Source organism: Mirounga angustirostris, unplaced genomic scaffold, assembly GCF_029215605.1.
Source record: "Mirounga angustirostris isolate CCGP_5_RB_7025 unplaced genomic scaffold, mMirAng1.0.hap1 SCAF_1, whole genome shotgun sequence".
NCBI classification, from domain to species: domain Eukaryota; kingdom Metazoa; phylum Chordata; class Mammalia; order Carnivora; family Phocidae; genus Mirounga; species Mirounga angustirostris.
The window spans coordinates 179,672,358-179,686,463 of record NW_026991709.1 but is presented as its reverse complement, the minus strand read 5'-3'; the positions used below and the strand labels follow the sequence as shown (position 1 = coordinate 179,686,463).

Sequence of the window (14,106 nt, the reverse complement as noted above, 5' to 3'; positions counted from 1 at the left end):
TTGTATGCCTTTTGACTCAGCGATTCCATTCTAAGGAATTCAGCCTAAGTAAAAAATGCCAGTTTTTCATAAAGATTTAATCCCAAGAATTCCTATGACTGTGTAGTCTACAACAGAAGCAATTAAGAAGGGGCGCCTGGGTGGCTCAGATGGTTAAGAGTCTGCCTTCAGCTCAGGTCATGATCTGCAGGTCCTGGGATTGAGCCTCATGTCCGGCTCCCAGCTCAGCAGGGAGTCTGTTTCTCCCTCTCCCTCTGCCTCTTCCCTTGCTTGTGCTCTCTCGGTCTCTGTCTCTCTTTCAAATGAATAAATAAAATCTTTTTTTTTTTTAAAGAAGCAATTAAGGAAATTAAATACCCATGAATAGGGAATTGGTTGCAAAATTTATGATACATGAAAATGTTTATCACAGCCCCCCAATGACTTTCAGAGCACTTGCTCAGTTCGCTGTGTGTCTCCTGCAGTGAATGCCATAAGAGCAGGGTCCCTGGTCAGTCTTGTTCACATAACTGTACGCACCACTGTTCATGAACTGTCACATAGCAGACACTCATAAATATTTAAATACATACAAGATAGCTTATGTAGTGTGATACCATTTTTGTAAAAAAAAAAAAAAAGTAGATATATTTTTCTGGAAGAATGGTATTAGTGCTTTTCCCTAGATCAGCCTCAAGCAAACCATGGTCCCTGGACTGGCAGCCAGTTTTTGTCAATAAAGTTTTATTGGAACACAGCCACGCCCATTCTTTTACACATTTTCTATGGCTACTTTTGCACTAGAAGACAGGGTTGAGTTGTTGCAACAGAGACTGCATGCCCTAAAAAGTTGAAAATATTGATTATCTGGCCCTTTAAAGATAAAGTTTGTTGACTCCTGCTCTAGATGGTAGAAGTTCTTTCTGACTGGTCTAACACCTCTATATGTATGTGTGTATCTGTGTGTGTCTTTCTATATGTGTATGCATATGTATATATACATATTTTTTTACACTGAACACAAATTATTTTTTTTAAACAAACAAAAATTAGAATTATTTTTACAAAAGAAAGGAAAAGTTGCAGGAAGGGAGGAGGGGGAGAGTGAATGGGAGAGGGAGGGAGGGAGAGAGGGAGGGAATTGCTTATCCATCTTTATCAATACAGAAAAATGTTCACAGTAAGTGAAAATTTTAAATATGTTATGAAGTATGGTTACATTTTTGTAACGACTGGATCAATCACTGAAAGGAAATGCGCAAAAAGGTTAGGTTAGCTGTATCAAGGCAAGGGAAATATAATAATGGCTTTTATTTCCCACTTTGCTCTTTGTTGTATTCTCTAAATTTTCCAGAATAAACATGCTTTGCTTTCATAATAAGAATAAGAGAAAATAAGTGATGTTGAAAAGAAAGACAGCAAAAATAAAGTACCCAGTCTACAGACAAGGGGACATGTCCTTGGGGTCCCAGGGTGCACACTTTACAGCATACTGCCTGTCATTATTGAATTCCAATAAAATGAAAATATGGCCAAGATGGAGAGTGTAGTACCCAGGGCCACCTTTCTTCAGAAAGTATTATTGTTGGCCCCCAATCTGACCTGGATGATTTCTCTTTACATTAAAAATTTTTTTTTTAATAATCCACTTAATTCTTTCCAAAGCACAGTTTACCATTTCTATCTAGATTACAAAATGTATTTGGAAAAGAGGTTTGCTGGCTTAGTAGTCAGACACTTACAATGCCCCCTACCGTGGTCACAATGCCCTGATTTTAGTCTTAGCCAAGGTGGACAGTTCTGGCAATGCTGACAGCTCTCACTTCATGCATCAACTGTGTACCTCTCTGCTTTTCTGCCTCTGAAGCAGGTAACATAAGGTAACACCCCTGGGGGCAACCTTCAACAGTGAGGGAGTAGTGGATACCCCAGCCTCTGGGCCTCAGGATCCTGGCAGAGATGAAAACCAATTGCCCATAGAGACCATCTTTCTTGGCTTTTTCTCCTTCCCTTCCTCCCCTTCCTGTCTCTCTTGCTTCCTGGAAATCTCCTCTTGAATTAGCTTCCTGCACTGAAAATCTTATTTTAGATTCTGCTTCAGAGAAACTCCAACTAAGAGAGCTCATAAGCAAATATCAAACCAATAACACAGAGCCCCAGAAAGCTCTCAGAGATGGTGTGAAATCGAGTTCATCCATTTCTAGGATCCATTCCTTCATTGTACATCTATTTAGTAGGCTGCTATATGGGGCCACACACATGCTGGGTGTGCAAAATGAACTAGATAATCACAGTCTATACTCATGGAAGACACAAGATGTTCAACAGTGACCACGCAAACTGTACTATGAAAGTATAGGAAAATATAGGAAAGATTAATGTTGGGGAGGAAAAATAAATTGCCTCTGTCTTTCTGAGTTTTTAGGAGACACCCCTGTAATAAAAGACTAACAGGAGAAACACAAGCAGAATTTGTTAACATGTACACCTCATTATACACAGGAGATACTCACAGAAAAATGAGTCACTCAAAGAGATGGCTTAGAATTCAGGCTTAAATACCATCTTAATAGGGAAAGGGGTGGGGTATGGAGGCCCCCCAGGGACAGGAAATAATTTTTAGGAGATGAATGGGCCGTTACAAGGTATGAGGTGGTGTCATGAGGAGGTATGATAGTTTGTGACGAAGTCTGTCTGAGTGTGGTGTTGACTTCTAGTCTCCTCTGCAATGGTTAAGACCCAACCTTCCCTGGTAGGTGATACTCTCGGGGAGGTGATCTATGCCAACTGAATCTTTTCAGAGGACCTATCTTAAGGCAGATAAGGGCAGTTCAGAGAAAGCCTCTTCCTATATCTGCTGCCTTTCAAGGACCTATAGCTCAAAATAATTAATATACCAAAGCAGTATATCTTGGGGTGGCATTTTCTGCTGGCGTTCCCTAACCCAGTCTGAGATGATTCAGCATGAGGTGGTGGTTGTTGTTGTTTTCTCTAGAGAGGGAGAGGGAGAGGGGGCATGGAAGGGGCAGAGGGAGAGGGGGCATGGAAGGGGCAGAGGGAGAAGGAGAGAGAATCCCAAGCAGGCTCCATGCCCAGGGTGGAGCCCAACGCGGGGCTGGATCTCACAACCCTGAGATCATGACCTGAGCCGAAATTAAGAGTCGGACGCTTAACCGACTGAACCACCCAGGTGTGCCCAGCATGAGGTTTTTAAGAAGACAACATGTAAACAGGGCCCTATGGGCCAGTTAGACAAAGAGAGGGAAAAGGCTTTGATACTTCTTCTGTTTGGGAAGACAGCAAGGAAGGTGGAGATGTGATGGGCTGACAAAGCATGTTAAAGGTTTGAAGATTTCAAAAAATATGTGGTCAGCAAACATTCTCCCCTTTCATCTCACATGAGTTAGATATCCCCAGAACTGAACAGGGGCTTGGACACCTTCAGGGTATTAATTACCGAGAAGACCAAAGTTGGCCATAAAGATTTAAACATGGCCCTGAGGAACATTCTTGCTGTCAGAGGGTGTGCCTGGTGAATTCTGTTCTTGTTAACCAGGGAAAACATGACTCTTCTATTGGGTGGCAGAAAGCACTCTAACTTGTTTCAAAGACCCACAGCCTCAGGTACCCCAAGATGTCACTTTAAATTGGTTTAAAGAGCACTCGCCTGCTGATTCCCCCAAAGTAGCCTCAGAGAATCTGAACCTTACAAACCCCTAGGGCACACACACTCCCTGAGAATCTGAATCAACCCGATTCCTCCCAAACACGTGCACTTTTGCACAATGCTTTGTATGCTACGAAAATGCAATAAATACAACTTCGGTGCTTCTGTGTTCACGATCGATTGCCTTTTTTCTTGTAAGTTTGACTTATTTTTATTATTCTCACTGCATATTAATACTTCAAACATTTTAGTAAATTATGGTTCTCTGGTTCCTACTTCAGAATCATTTAACTGATTTAATGAGCTCTATCTAATTATTGCATTTCACCTTTCATATGAGATTGTAGGAGTGTTTGGGCTGAAATAGTTGGTAATAGCTCAAACACAAGGAAGGGAAGGAAATGAGCATGGGTAATGCTGGCCTCAAGACAATTCGTTTTATGCCAGACATCATTCTTAAGACATCTCATATATTCTTAAGAATATATATATATATACACACACACACACATATACACACACACACACACGTATGTAGATATATGAACACTCCCATTAATTAATTCATACATACATTTACTATCTATGCGCCGGTATCGCCAAAGGCACCAGTCAGCTTAAATGGCTCTTTCTTAGGTCTGCGTCCCTCTACGGGGGCATAAAACACAGTGGTTAGGGACTCTTGAGCTAGACTGTGTATATTTACCTCCTGGTTTTACCATTTCTTAGCCCTGTGACCTTGGAAAAGCCAATTAACCAATGTGTGCCTCGGTTTCCCCATCTGTAAAATGGGGGTTATTATAGCAGTTACCATACTATATGCGAACATGAAATGAGTCAGTACATACAAACCAAGTAGGAGTGCCCAGGGCTAAACAAGCACTCCCTAATTTTTGCCTCTTTTTAGTTACTACTGTATTGTGTCTTATCTACAACACTCACAGCAATTGCGCTCATCAATTTCTATCTACTTACCTATCTAATTAGATATCTATTATTGTTTGCCTCCTTCATCAAATTATAGGATCCATGAAGATTGACACTAGATTCCCTGTGCCCAGCACTGGGCCCAGCAAATGCTTGTTGAATGAATGAACTAATGAATAAATGACTCTCTCCTGGGACACATGATCCTGCCACCCTCGACAAGCCTTTCACTTCAGAGATTTCCTTTGCACATGTCTATCAAATGCCATTTGTTGGAAATTCCACACAGTCTTCTATCCAGATGGTGCCGGTGACAAAGGGAAGGCATTCTGGCATGCAAGAAAGTTATGCTGCCAGATGACAAGCCAATTCACTGTATTATTCATCATCAAATGTTGTCAGCCAGGAAACTGATCATTGTCAGCTGAGCTCCACAGTGGTCAAGTGAAGCGGCTGATTTTTAACAGAAGTTAGGATCACATCATGAGAGATAGAGGGTGCCATGGTAGGCAGTGAGAAGTGAGAAGTTTCTCAGTCTTGTCTCGGCTTTGCAACCTTGGGCCAGTTACTTCACCTCTCTGGGCCTTTCAGCTTCCTGTTTTTATAAATGAAGGACACAAATTGTCAGCAGTAATGCCCAACCCTGGTGGTATGCCAGAATGTTCTGGAAAGCTTTTTAAAATACAGATCCCTCTAGGCCAGCAGTCAACAAGCTTTTTCTATAAAGGGCCAGAGAACAAATATTTTAGCCTGTGTGGGCTGTATGATCTGGGTTGCAACTGCTTCTACCCAGGTCCCCCACTGTCTAGTCCAAGCAGCTATACACGATCTGTACGTGAATGAGCGTGGCTGGATGTGTCCAGCTTGCCTGTTTGCTGACCCCTGTTCTAGGCCATGTGTGGCCTCCACAGGGTGAGAACCAATTCTCTGCATATTTGCTAACGCTCTTCCAGATGATCTATAAGGGAACCACCAGACTGGGTGCTGCAAGTCTCCTTGCAGCTCTTACTAGGAGCTGTGATTCTACTTTTCTTCACTGTGAGAAGTGACTATTCTCAGTCAACACTATTTAGACAGTAATTTTAATACTCCTTCAATGCATCCCGTTTGGGTATTAGCTTTCTACATACGAAGTTTTTACTCTCTCAAAATTCAGTTCTCTTCTAGGAGAAGTTTGAACAGTTCTTTTAATTGTGTTGAAAAACACCTCGTTCTGTGCGTGATATCCCTTGTCAGTTCTTTGTAAGTGACAATTTATTACTAACTTGAAAATGAGAAATTTAACATTATTCCTTTTGGGCACTAAAGTGATACAATACAGGTGAGCCTTCCCTTGAAGAAAGGATAATACATAAAAATGTGAAATTATGAACCAGTTCAGTTAAGGAGTATTTATAGTTATTTGTGTTATAATTCCTTTGTTTAGAGAATTCCTTTTCCAACGAAGTCATGACTGTTGCCTGACAATACATCCTGGTTTTCTAGAAATAATGCCAGTTTTCACCTGTTGTCTCTTAAATTCACAGAGTACCCATTTTCATTCTCAAACCTACCCAAATTGGATGATAAATTGCATGGTCATCCTTGGTGGTGACCTTGAAGGAAAATAGTCAAAATAATTGCTCCATTTATTTTATACTTACTAAGAAGCAGGCACTGCTCTGAGGGCTTTATCTATATTGTCCCAATTGATCATTACAATATTTTGCTGATGGCTGATGTCCTTAGGTTGGGTTTTTCCAAAAGCAGACCCTGACACAAGGACTTGGGGACAAGTAGTTTTCTGGGGAAGTGTTCCCAGAAGCAGAGAGAGGGGAGTGACGGAGAGAGACAGGGAAAGGAAGGAAGCCAATACACAGAACATTTTGAGTTGGTTATGACTGTGAATAACCAGGGCTCAATCTCTCTGGGAACCTTCTGAGAGGTTGTGTGAGCCTGCCTCAGAATTTTCCCACAGTGGGACAAGGAAGCTGCAGTTTTATTTCATAGCTCCCATCCCTAGTTGGTTGAGGATCATTCCTGGAAATATTCACTCTCCCTCCTGCATATCTGGCCTGTCCACAGTTCAAGGAGCTCACTCCTGTGGTTAGAGAAGGAAGGCCCTCAGGTGAAAGACACAAAGAGCTTTGTCAGCCTGTGTGGGAAGGGTCCACAGACAACCCCCAGGGTAGGCCCAGGAGCACCAGTGGCATCTGCTAGCAGGACACTGATGCTTAGAGAACTTAAGTCATTAAGTCATTTGCCCAAAGGACTTGAGCCACGCAATCTGGCTCTGGAGAGTTTACCCTTAGCCATAGTCAATGAGTTTTGTGTGTCTACCCCTGAGTCGATTGTGCATCACCCAGAATCTACACAGTGGCCTTGCTTCTGGTCTAAAAGGCCCTCGCAATGACCTACCTGCTAAGTTTCTGCAGCTGTACAGCCAGGTGCTGTTACCTCTATCATAACCACAGACTGAGGTACGTGACCATGGATTCCCTCTGGCCTCTCCAGGGACTGTCAGGCAAACTCTTCTTTCTCCCGCCATCTGTGCTATCCTGAGGCTTGGTAATTCCTTCTCCAACAACATCCCTGTGAGATCAAGCCATCAGCTTGTCCCAAAGCCAAGGCCTGCTCTCTTGTATATGACCCACTTCCTTGTATTTGCCTTGTCTCCTTCCCTGCCTCACCCCTTTTTGCCCTCACCCCTGGTCCCTGGGATTGCACTCTCCAACAAGGTGTCAGCACCTGAGCTTTTATTTTGTAATTAGGCATAATCTACCTGCAGTAAGTTTTGACAAATGCAAATACCTAGGTAACCCACACCAGCATCCAGATCTAGAACATATCCATCAGCCCAGAAAGTTCCTCGGGCCCTTTCCTGGTCAATCCGTTCTTCTCACCCCTCTCCAACCACTATTCTCCTGCCTTTCAACATTACAGAGTGACCCCCACCATACCATGGGGCTCCTGAGGGAAGAGCACAGCATCCATAAATTCCTCTTGGTGGAGCAGGTGACTCTTGATCTCAGGGATGTGAGTTCCAGCACCACGTTGAGTGTAGAGATTACTTAAAAATAAAAATTAAAAAAATCTTAAAAAAAAAGAAAAAAGAAAAAAACAAATCTAGCCAGAATCTGATCAAACCCCTATATCCAAATACCAGGGACCAATTGACAGAACACAGTGACTTGAACCATGGTGATGAAATCAGCAAAATCCAGACAGTGAGCAACTCTATAGGTCAAACAACTCAATTTCTCTAACATACAAATTACAAGGGGAAAACAAAAGAGATGGAGGCGAAACTGATAGATTAAAGGAGGTCTAAAAGACATAACCATTCTCAACAGATTGATGTTACTTGGATCTGGATTCAAACAATCTGCAAAAAATTATATATATATATGAGACAAAAGACAAGGTAAACAATGATGGGATATATGATGCCATTAAGAAATTATTGTTAACTTTAAAGATATGACATTGGCATTGTGGAAAAAGAAACCTTACCCTTTGGAGATACACACCAAAATATTTACCAAAAAAATGATATGCTATCTGAGATTTGCTTCAAAATGATAAGGAAGGGGGTGCGTCTGGGTGGCTCAGTCAGTTAAGCATCTGCCTTCAACTCAGATCATGATTTCAGGGTCCTGGGATCGAGACCGGCTTCAGGCTTCCTGCTCAGTGGGGAGTCTGCTTCTCCCTCTCACTCTCCCTCTGTGTTCTCTCTCTCTCTCTCAAATAAATAAATAAAATCTTTTAAAAAATGATAAGGAGGGGAGAATGGGCATATTGATACAGCGCAGTTGGTCATGAGCTGAAATTAGTAGAGCTGGGTGATGAGTACAGGGGTGATCATCCTATCATTTTGTCTTTCCGTATATTGACTTTGTTTTCGTATACGGATGTAAATACATATATTTTGTAGTCGGACTTTCCATAATTCAATGTTAAAACAAATCAACAGAAAGGCAGAGAACTCTTTTAAAAAACAAAACCTGATGTGGAATTCCCATCTTGAAAAGGGGTTTTTAAACTGCTACTTCTCAGGCAAAGTGAAAGGCAGGGACCCAGAACATGCCTTACTTGCTTCCATCTCCCTCCCCTACCCCCCTGGAGGCAGCTTGAATCACGCTGGTGGGGCAGAAAGAACTCGGGCTTTGGGACCAGGGAGACAGGGACTAGTGCCCTAGCTCTGCATCCTGACAAGTCACTTAGGTTCTGTGACTTCAAATTCTCCAGCTCTGGAATGAGGCTAACACTACCACCTTGAGCACTGATTAAGAGAGCCAGCACCTGAGTGGGGAGTACTGTGGTTTGGACCCAAATCCGTCTGACTCCAAAACCCATGGTTGGAACCACTATGCCGCACCACCCCCGTAATGAGATCTCACAGTTTAGAACTGACCTTGGAGATTCACAGCCAGTTGTTCACTGTGGACAGTAGGACATGTGGTCCCCCAAACCTGCTTCCATTGTTTGAATCCTAGTGTTATCATTACCAGTTACGTGACTGTGGCAAGTCACTTGACCTCTTAAGCCTCGGGTTTTTCATCTGTAAAATGGGGTAATAACTACATACGCCTAGGGGTTTTAGTAGGAATAAACACAAGAATATAAGCACAATGGCCATCTGTTCTTTTTGCCTGCCCAGGAAACATGCTGTCTTCCCTTGGCATAGTCCCTTGATGCTCTTTACAAGAATCCGACTGTCCTAGTCAGTGGTGTTTGAGCAGGAATGACACTACTCTTGGTTCCGGGGGGGCGGATAGGACTTGTCTCTAGGAGCCCCACATTCTCCTAGCCATGACTGGCTTAGACATGGGTTTGGGATTCACACTGGGTCAATGGGATCCCAGTGTGGGACTCACTGCTGCCAACTAGAGTAGTCCCCCTCATCTGCACAGGCATTCTATGGCTTCAGTTACCTATAGTCAGCCCTGACCCAGAGCCAGATGATCCTCTTGACAGATAACCCACTCTGTCACAATGCCTACATCATTCACTTCACTTCATTGCATCAGGCAGTTGTAGGCATTTTATCATTTCACATCATCACAGGAACAGTGAGTACAATATTATATTTTGAGAGAGAATGACCACATTCACGAAACTTTTATTAGAGTATATTTTTATAGTTCCATTTTATTCTTGTTACTGTTAATTTCTTACTATGCCTAGTTTGTACATTAAACTTTACTACAGGTATGTATGTATTAAAAAAAATGTAGTATAAGAGAGTTTGGGATTGTCCCACTGAGGGTTTTGGAAAGCATCCCCCGCAGATAAGGGGGGGATGCTGACAAAATGGGAGCCAGCCAGGAGCCATTAGGCCACTGCACGAAGAGAGCCCACAAATACGGAAGAGAGTACAAGCAAAAGATGCACCCACCTAGACCGGAAGCTACTTCTGCAAGTTGCAGTCCCACCAGCAAATAAAATCTGTTGGCCTAAACCATTCTGAACTGATTAATAGAGATCCTGGCAAAGAGCAAACACTTAATAAATGTTAGGTAACAGTATTGCTAACATGAAAACAGATCAAATTTCGCATGCTACTTTTTCTTCTGTTGCTTTGCTTAGATTCTTTATTTCAAGGTTGTTGTTTTTAAATTACAGATAATTTCAAATAGATGCAAAAGCAGGGAGCAAAGTCTAATGAACCCCCATGAACTCCAACAGTTATTAATTCAAGGATAGCCTTGTTTTGTCTGTACTCCGCCCACATCCCCTTTCCTATATTATTTTGAAGCAAATCTCCAACATAAACCTTTCCATGCATATTTTCTTCCAAATCCTTTTATGTTTCCTTTTGTAGGAGACACTTCTGGTGGCCTACGCATCATCCACTTCCTCAACTATTGCATTCAACATGTGTTCATTTTTTCTCAATGCCTCCCCTACATGGCCAGAGATGCAGATGTTACTCAGGCCCCTGTGGTGGACCCGTCTGGCTTAGGGGTAATTTCATTTTCCTTGTTGGTGACAGGGTCAGGAAGGTGACTCAAAATTGGCCACTGAAACATGAATGGAACCCTGCTGGGGAAGCAAGAGGTCTCTAGGAAGTTTTCTGCCCTCCTAAGGCAGCCACAGAAAAAAATGGTCTCTCTTTTCCCTAGGAATGTTGTCCTGTCTGGACATGGTGCTCAGGCCTGGAACACCCATATGTGCTACCGGCTTGAGGTTGAAGCTCATATCAAGGATGGTGAAGGACAGGGAGAAGGAAACAGAGGCCTTCATGATATTGTTGAGCCGCTAAATCTGTAACACAAAAAGCCTGCCCCATCTGTGAACTTGATGTTCTAAGAGTTGCAAATCTGCCTCACTGTTTAAGCCTGTGTGTGCCCAGGTATCTGTACTTGCTGCTGGAAGCACTCAACTTTGCCATCAATACAGACCTACGAGCTCTATAGCCTGGGTTTCAAAGGCCAATGAAGGAACCAGTTTGGGATGGTGTAGCAAAGATATATATATATATTTTTTTGAGAGAGAGAGAGAGAAAGAGAGAGCATGCACGTATGTGCAGATGGGGGCTGGGGGAGGGGCAGAAGGAGAGAGAGAATCTTAAGCAGTCTCCATGCCCAGCGTGGAGCCCACACGGGGCTCAATCTCACCCTGAGATCATGACCTAAGCCAAAATCAAGAGTCAGACGCTTAACTGACTCATCAGTTGATTTCTTGATTTTCTGGATTTCAAGAATCCAGTTGATTTCTTTCTTGATTTCTTCCTCATAGACAAGTTTGCATAGGTAGTCCTGGTTAAGGGGGCTCTACACTTATCAGAACCAAGTTTGTCCTGCCATCCCTAGCCCACAGCCTCTATCTCATCTCAGCCAGCTGCTCAGGAAGAGGACAGCCTCCAGCCACTGGGAAGAAGACAGAGATGATGCAGACACCCGATACCCTTAAGACAACCCCAAAATTAATCCCTCACATCACATCTCATTGGCCAGAATGTAGTCACATGGCAACAACCCACTGCGTGGAAGGCTGAGAATGTAGATATGATTCTGAGTGGCCACATGTCCATTTCTATTCCTACTAGAAAAAAAGGGGGGGGGTAGAAATTATTGAGGCACAGCTAGCAGCCTCCGCTACAGAAGAAGCAGGGAGGGTTAACTGATTTGGTTATTTTTTTCAAATTTTTACAATTTTTCATTAAAACGATTTCATTAAAACGACTTCAGAATGTAAACAAGATTTAAAAGATATGTTCTTGAGCACTCCCCCAGATGATTTAACAGAGCCTGTTTACTTCATCCCTTTCCTTTCTTCTTTTTAGGTGGATCTCAGAAGGATTCCAACAATCAGTAATCCCCTTCTAGCTCAGTTTAATACCTTGTATACATGAAATTAATAACCAAACGTTGCCAACTTCCCTTAATTCCAAATGTCTTTTCCTTAATTAGACGGCATGACGGTGGTTTAATTATATTGTTTGATAGTCACCAGAATCCCATAACAAGCTCTTATTTCACAATCCTGTTATTAATCAGAATAATCCAATTTATGGAAAAGTAAAGACAGACAAATAGAACAAAATGACAGAGCTGGCAAGGAGCACGGTATTCTGTCGCCCAGCTGAAATGACTGTCAATACAGGGTTCACATAGTTAAGATATAAGCGAGACTTTGATTCAGTGGCAGCAGGTTTTAAATGATGCATGAGAAGCCACCAAACCAAATCCCTTTCTCCATGGTCCCCTCAGGGTCAAGTACCATGTTTCAATTATAATTTCACCAAATTGCTGTGATGCAGCAAGTGTTTCAGATTAATAGCAGTACAGCACAGCTCTCTGTGGGACAGAATCAGAAAATCCAGTTCAGAGGTTTGTTGAAATACACCCCAAGACACTCAGCTGCAAAACACATTAAAGGCTCCAAGATGATGGGAATATTTCCGATCTGTATTCCCCAAAGAGGTTACTTTTGCAGAAAACAAGTTTATCATTTATGGTAGCAAATAAAATTTCTCAGCACAGCCAAGGAGGCTTCTTGCAATTACATCAGAAAGGCACCACCACGCGGTTCATTATGGAAATCCTATTTACATTAACAGGGAAGGCTATTGTTTTGTCAAGGTGTGTTTCTTTCTCAAGCATGCTCATGAGGAGCTTTTGGTTTGGCTTTTCATTTCAAATGACTCTATTCCTTGGAAAAGGATTTTGTATAGAAAGACATTGTTTTGAAAGTTCTACCACAAACTACCAGTCAAGTTTTAAGATGTTGTCTAATAGGAGTTTGCCATGGGTCAAATGACCATGGTCTTGCCATACTGGACACACCAAGAATAGAGAGCTGCAAAGGATGGCAAGTTTTGTCCATACTGGTACCTGTATTCACATTTTCGAGCCTTGAAGTGAGTCTTTGGGAAACTGTATTTTTGGCTAACGCCCTTTCCCTACATTATCTTAAAGAAGTAAGAGCAATTTGGGATCTAACTTCTTTAGTGGTTCTCACTAACTTCACTGTTTATAGTTCCAAGTAGAGGACAAAGGACGTTCCCTAAAAGAGATGAAGGCTGGAGGACAAACCTTTGGACTCTCTCTAGGAGTAATTTACTTGGTAGGAATGGCCGAAGACCAATATTAATATACAGCCTCTGCTTTCTTTGACCTTTTCCCCTCCTAAACTGCATACTTAGAGCAAGTGTGCATATTCTGCCTGCCCTACTCTTGGGCTTGACAGAGCTGTTGTAATTTTCTATGGGACTAGTGGGTAAGGGTCTACTACATCACCGCAACTCTTCCCAAGTTTGGGCTCCGAAGTCCAGATATGGAGATGGAATATAATGAAGACCATTATGGTTCAAGTCTACAATGTGGCTTCATCATCAGTAGATCTCATATCTTGATCCCCACTTCATTCCTCCTTCTGAACTTGGAGAGATGGGAATATGATTATCTCTTGCAAACTCCACACCTGGTAGGGCTTTAGCAGAGTCATCTTGCATTTGATGCTAATTTGCTTCTCCAGCCATATTTGTCTTCTTCTCTAGAGTCATCTAAGGACTATATTTCCATTTCTCCAAAATCCTTATGGTTTTGTGTCTGTTGGAAACTCAACTGATGGTTTATATTCCAGCTGCATGGGTACATGGAGTATTTTTTAATAATGAGTTTAATACAACTTGTGAAATAAAAATTTAGGAGAAAAAGTAGATGAGCTCTAGGCAAGAGACTTGAAGTGATCCAACACAGTGTTTAGTCAAAAGGGAGAAAACCTATCCAATTCAGTAAGGGATGGCTGTTCTCAGCACAGCCAAGGAGGCTTCTTGCAATTACATCAGAAAGGCTTGGCTGTTCCTTCCATAAGGCTCCCAGCAAGCCTTAGCTCTTAGGCTACCTTCTCTCCCTAGGCTTCTCCCAGCCTGCCATATAATTTCTTTTCTTCATTTCCAACCTTTCCTGTACGGTTCAAAAATTAGAGGTTCACTTCGGTCATCCCAGTCTTCTTCCAAAATACAAATGCTAAAGACCACCAGTAATGTATACAATGGTCTGAATTACTTGCTCTCCTCCTGCTTTCTCATATGGGGCCTCGTCTTA

The 14,106-nt window shown here is 42.3% G+C and overlaps 1 protein-coding gene across 2 annotated transcripts in view; it reads right to left on the bottom strand.

Moving 5' to 3' along the window:
* Window positions 1-14,106, bottom strand: part of FRMD4B (FERM domain containing 4B) — a 325,730-nt gene that overhangs the window by 246,361 nt on the left and 65,263 nt on the right. The window contains exon 2 of one of the 2 annotated variants that reach the window (XM_064593817.1): window positions 7,513-7,622. The exons of the other annotated variant lie outside the window; for it this stretch is intronic. The gene's annotated coding sequence lies outside the window, so the exon portion shown is untranslated. The remainder of the gene's footprint in view (window positions 1-7,512; window positions 7,623-14,106) is intronic. 2 annotated transcript variants of the gene reach the window in all.